Source organism: Carcharodon carcharias (assembly GCF_017639515.1).
Source record: "Carcharodon carcharias isolate sCarCar2 chromosome X unlocalized genomic scaffold, sCarCar2.pri SUPER_X_unloc_1, whole genome shotgun sequence".
NCBI classification, from domain to species: domain Eukaryota; kingdom Metazoa; phylum Chordata; class Chondrichthyes; order Lamniformes; family Lamnidae; genus Carcharodon; species Carcharodon carcharias.
In genome coordinates, this window is record NW_024470864.1 from 365727 (window position 1) to 371726 (window position 6000).

The window sequence follows — 6000 nt, forward strand, 5'->3', positions numbered from 1 at the left end:
GCTGTAGTTAGTTGAACTGAACTGGGTTGGGATGAGTTTGGGTTGTGTTGGGCGTAGTTAGTTGAACTGAACTGATTTGGGATGAACTGGGTTGTGTTGGGTGTACTTAGTTGAACTGAACTGGGTTGGGATGAGTTGGGTTCTGTTGGGTGTAGATGATGGAACTGAACTGGTTTGGGATGAGTTGGGTTGTGCTGAGTGTCATTATTAAACTGAACTGGGTTGGGATGAGTTGGGTTGTGTTTGGTTTAGTTATTGAACTGAACTGGGTTGGGATGAGTTGGGTTGTCTTGGGTGTAGTTAGTTGAACTGAACTGGGTTGGGATGAGTTGGGTTGTGTTGCATGTCGTTAGTTGAACTGAACTAGGTTGGGATGAGTTGGGTTGTGTTGGGTGTAGTTAGTTGAACTGAACTGTGTTGGGATGAGTTGGGTTGTTCTGAGTGTCATTATTGAACTGAACTGGGTTGGGATGAGTTGGGTTGTGTTGAGTGTAGTTAGTGGAACTGAACTGGGTTGGGATGAGTTGGGTTGTGTTGGGTGTAGTTATTAAACTGAACTGGGTTGGGATGAACTGGGTTGTATTGGGTGTAGTTGAAGTGAACTGAGGTGGGATGAACTGTGTTGTGCTGAGTGTATCTAGTTGAATTGAACTGGGTTGGGATGAGTTGGGTTTGTGTTGGGTGTAGTTATTGAACTGAACTGGGTAGGATGAGTTGGGTTGTGTTGGGTGTAGTTATTGAATTGAACTGGGTTGGGATGAGTTGGGTTGTCTTGGGTGTAGTTATTGAACTGAACTGGGTTGGGATGAACTGGGTTGTATTGGGTGTAGTTGAAGTGAACTGAGGTGGGATGAACTGTGTTGTGCTGAGTGTACCTAGTTGAACTGAACTGAGTTGGGATGAGTTGGGTTTGTGTTGGGTGTACTTATTGAACTGAACTGGGTTGGGATGAGTTGGGTTGTCTTGGGTGTATTTATTGAACTGAACTGGGTTGGGATGAGTTGAGTTGTGTTGGGTGTAGTTATTGAACTAAATTGGTTTGGGATGATTTGGGTTGTGTTGGGCGTAGTTAGTTGAACTAAACTGATTTGGGATGAACTGGGTTGTGTTGGGTGTACTTAGTTGAACTGAACTGGGTTGGGATGAGTTGGGTTCTGTTCGGTGTAGATGGTGGAACTGAACTAGGTTGGGATGAGTTGGGTGTAGTTATTGAACTGAACTGGATTGGGATGAGTTGGGTTGTGCTGGGCGTAGTTAGTTGAACTGAACTGGGTAGGGATGAACTGGGTTGTGTTTGGTGTAGTTATTGAACTGAACTGGGGTGGGATGAACTAGGTTGTGCTGAGTGTAGTTAGTTGAACTGAACTGGGTTGGAATGATTTGGGTTATGTTGGGTGTAGTTATTGGACTGAACTGGGTTGGGATGAACTGGGTTTTATTGGGTGTAGTTAGTTGAACTGAACTGGGTTGGGATGAGTTGGGTTGTGTTGAGTGTAGTTAGTGGAACTGAACTTGGTTGGGATGAGTTGCGTTGTCTTGGGTGTAGTTATTGAACTGAACTGGGTTGGGATGAACTGGGTTGTATTGGGTGTAGTTGAAGTGAACTGAGGTGGGATGAACTGTGTTGTGCTGAGTGTATCTAGTTGAACTGAACTGGGTTGGGATGAGTTGGGTTTGTGTTGGGTGTAGTTATTGAACTGAACTGGGTTGGGATGAGTTGGGTTGTGTTGGGTGTAGTTATTGAACTGAACTGGGTTGGGATGAGTTGGGTTTGTGTTGGGTGTAAGTATTGAACTGAACTGGGTAGGATGAGTTGGGTTGTGTTGGGTGTAGTTATTGAATTGAACTGGGTTGGGATGAGTTGGGTTGTCTTGGGTGTAGTTATTGAACTGAACTGGGTTGGGATGAGTTGGGTTCTGTTCGGTGTAGATGGTGGAACTGAACTAGGTTGGGATGAGTTGGGTGTAGTTATTGAACTGAACTGGATTGGGATGAGTTGGGTTGTGCTGGGCGTAGTTAGTTGAACTGAACTGGGTAGGGATGAACTGGATTGTGTTTGGTGTAGTTATTGAACTGAACTGGGGTGGGATGAATTAGGTTGTGCTGAGTGTAGTTAGTTGAACTGAACTGGGTTGGAATGATTTGGGTTGTATTGGGTGTAGTTGAACTGAACTGAGGTGAGATGTACTGTGTTGTGCTGAGTGTATCTAGTTGAACTGAACTGGGTTGTGATGAGTTGGGCTGTGTTGGGTGTAGTTATTGAACTGAACTGGGTTGGGATGAGTTGGGTTGTGTTGGGTGTAGTTATTGAATTGAACTGGTTTGGGATGAGTTGGGTTGTGTTGGGCATAGTTAGTTGAACTGATGTGGGTTGGGATGAGCTGGGTTGTGTTGGGTGTACTTAGTTGAACTGAACTACGTTGGGATGAGTTGGGTTCAGTTGGGTGTAGTTGTGGAACTGAACTGGGTTGGGATGAGTTGGGTTGTGTCAGGCGTAGTTAGTTGAACTGAACTGGGGTGGGATGAACTGGGTTGTGCTGAGTGTAGTTAAGTGAAACTGAACTGGGTTGGGATGATTTGGGTTGTGTTGGCTGTAGTTAGTTGAACTGAACTGGGTTGGGATGAGTTGGGTTCTGTTGGGTGTAGATGATGGAACCGAACTGGGTTGGGATGAGTTGGGTTGTGTTGGGTGTAGATGGTGGAACTGAACTGGGTTGGGATGAGTTGGATTGTGTTGGGTCTAGTTATTGAACTGAACTGGGTTGGGATGAGTTGGGTTGTGTTGGGTGTAGTTAGTTGGGGTTGGGTTTGTATGGTTTGGTTTGGGTTGTGATGGGTTTAATAGGTTGTATTTGGGTTGTGACGGGTTTAATGGTCTCGGGAGTTTTGGGGTGTGCTGTTTTGGGATGGTTTGTGTTGTGATGGGTTTAATGGGGTTGTGCTTGGGTTGAGATGGGATGGTTTGTGTTGGGATGGGTTTAATGGGGTTGTGATGTTTTGGGGTGTGTTGTTGGTTTGGTTTGGGTTTATATGGTTTGGTTGGGTTGAGATTGGTTTACTGGGTTGTGTTTGGGTTAAGATGGGTTTAATGGGGTTATGTTTGGGTTGAGGTGGGATGGTTTGTGTTGTGGTGGGTTTAATGGGTTGTGTTTGGGTTGAGATGGGTTGTGATTGGTTTAATGAGGTTGGTAGTTTTTGGGGTGTGTTGGTTTGGGATGGTTTGTGTTGGGTTGGTATGGTTTGTGTTGGGTTGATATTATGTTGGTTGTGTTTTTAGGGTGGTTTGGGTTGGGTTGGTATGGTTTGTGTTGTGTTGATATTATGTTGGTTGTGTTTTTAGGGTGGTTTGTGTTGGGTTGATATTATGTTGGTTGTGTTTTTAGGGTGGTTTGGGTTGGGTTGGTATGGTTTGTGTTGTGTTGATATTATGTTGGTTGTGTTTTTAGAGTGGTTTGGGTTGGGTTGGTATGGTTTGTGTTGTGTTGATATTATGTTGGTTGTGTTTTTAGGGTGGTTTGTGTTAGGTTGATATTATGTTGGTTGTGTTTTTAGGGTGGTTTGGGTTGGGTTGGTATGGTTTGTGTTGTGTTGATATTATGTTGGTTGTGTTTTTAGGGTGGTTTGGGTTGGGTTGGTATGGTTTGTGTTGGGTTGATATTATGTTGGTTGTGTTTTTAGGGTGGTTTGGGTTGGGTTGGTATGGTTTGTGTTGTGTTGATATTATGTTGGTTGTGTTTTTAGGGTGGTTTGGGTTGGGTTGGTATGGTTTGTGTTGGGTTGATATTATGTTGGTTGTGTTTTTAGGGTGGTTTGGGTTGGGTTGGGATGGTTTGTGTTGGGTTGGTATTATGTTGGTTGTGTTTTTAGGGTGGTTTGGGTTGGGTTGGTATGGTTTGTGTTGGGTTGATATTATGTTGGTTGTGTTTTTAGGGTGGTTTGTGTTGTGTTGGTATGGTTTGTGTTGGGTTGATATTATGTTGGTTGTGTTGTTAGGGTGGTTTGTGTTGGGTTGGTATGGTTTGTGTTGGGTTGATATTATGTTGGTTGTGTTTTTAGGGTGGTTTGGGTTGGGTTGGGATGGTTTGTGTTGGGTTGGTATTATGTTGGTTGTGTTTTTAGGGTGGTTTGGGTTGGGTTGGTATGGTTTGTGTTGGGTTGATATTATGTTGGTTGTGTTTTTAGGGTGGTTTGTGTTGGGTTGGTGTGGTTTGTGTTGGGTTGATATTATGTTGGTTGTGTTTTTAGGGTGGTTTGGGTTGGGTTGGGATGGTTTGTGTTGGGTTGGTATTATGTTGGTTGTGTTTTTAGGGTGGTTTGGGTTGGGTTGGTATGGTTTGTGTTGGGTTGATATTATGTTGGTTGTGTTTTTAGGGTGGTTTGTGTTGGGTTGGTATGGTTTGTGTTGGGTTGATATTATGTTGGTTGTGTTTTTAGGGTGGTTTGTGTTGGGTTGGTATGGTTTGTGTTGGGTTGATATTATGTTGGTTGTGTTTTTAGGGTGGTTTGGGTTGGGTTGGGATGGTTTGTGTTGGGTTGGTATTATGCTGGTTGTGTTTTTAGGGTGGTTTGGGTTGGGTTGGTATGGTTTGTGTTGGGTTGATATTATGTTGGTTGTGTTTTTAGGGTGGTTTGTGTTGGGTTGGTATGGTTTGTGTTGGGTTGATATTATGTTGGTTGTGTTTTTAGGGTGGTTTGTGTTGGGTTGGTATGGTTTGTGTTGGGTTGATATTATGTTGGTTGTGTTTTTTAGGGTGGTTTGGGTTGGGTTGGGATGGTTTGTGTTGGGTTGGTATTATGTTGGTTGTGTTTTTAGGGTGGTTTGGGTTGGGTTGGTATGGTTTGTGTTGGGTTGATATTATGTTGGTTGTGTTTTTAGGGTGGTTTGTGTTGGGTTGGTATGGTTTGTGTTGGGTTGATATTATGTTGGTTGTGTTTTTAGGGTGGTTTGTGTTGGGTTGGTATGGTTTGTGTTGGGTTGATATTATGTTGGTTGTGTTTTTAGGGTGGTTTGGGTTGGGTTGTGATGGTTTGTGTTGGGTTGGTATTATGTTGGTTGTGTTTTTAGGGTGGTTTGGGTTTGGTTGGTATGGTTTGTGTTGGGTTGATATTATGTTGGTTGTGTTTTTAGGGTGGTTTGTGTTGGGTTGGTATGGTTTGTGTTGGGTTGATATTATGTTGGTTGTGTTTTTAGGGTGGTTTGTGTTGGGTTGGTATGGTTTGTGTTGGGTTGATATTATGTTGGTTGTGTTTTTAGGGTGGTTTGGGTTGGGTTGGGATGGTTTGTGTTGGGTTGGTATTATGTTGGTTGTGTTTTTAGGGTGGTTTGTGTTGGGTTGGGATGGTTTGGGTTGTGTTGATATTATGTTGGTTGTGTTTTTAGGGTGGTTTGGGTTGGGTTGGTATGGTTTGTGTTGGGTTGATATTATGTTGGTTGTGTTTTTAGGGTGGTTTGTGTTGGGTTGATATTATGTTGGTTGTGTTTTTAGGGTGGTTTGTGTTGGGTTGATATTATGTTGGTTGTGTTTTTAGGGTGGTTTGGGTTGGGTTGGGATGGTTTGTGTTGTGTTGATATTATGTTGGTTGTGTTTTTAGGGTGGTTTGGGTTGGGTTGGGATGGTTTGTGTTGGGTTGATATTATGTTGGTTGTGTTTTTAGGGTGGTTTGTGTTGGGTTGGTATGGTTTGTGTTGGGTTGGTATTATGTTGGTTGTGTTTTTAGGGTGGTTTGGGTTGGGTTGGTATGGTTTGTGTTGGGTTGGTATTATGTTGGTTGTGTTTTTAGGGTGGTTTGGGTTGGGTTGGTATTATGTTGGTTGTGTTTTTAGGGTGGTTTGGGTTGGGTTGGTACAGGCTGAAGTGGGTTGAGATGAGTTGAAGTGGGGTGGGATTTTTCGGGTTATATTCTGACATTTTGGGTTGGTTTGGTTTGGATTGGGTTAAATTGGTTTGAGTTGGGTTGAATTGGTTTGGGTTGAGTTGGTTTGGTTTGGGTTGAGTAGAG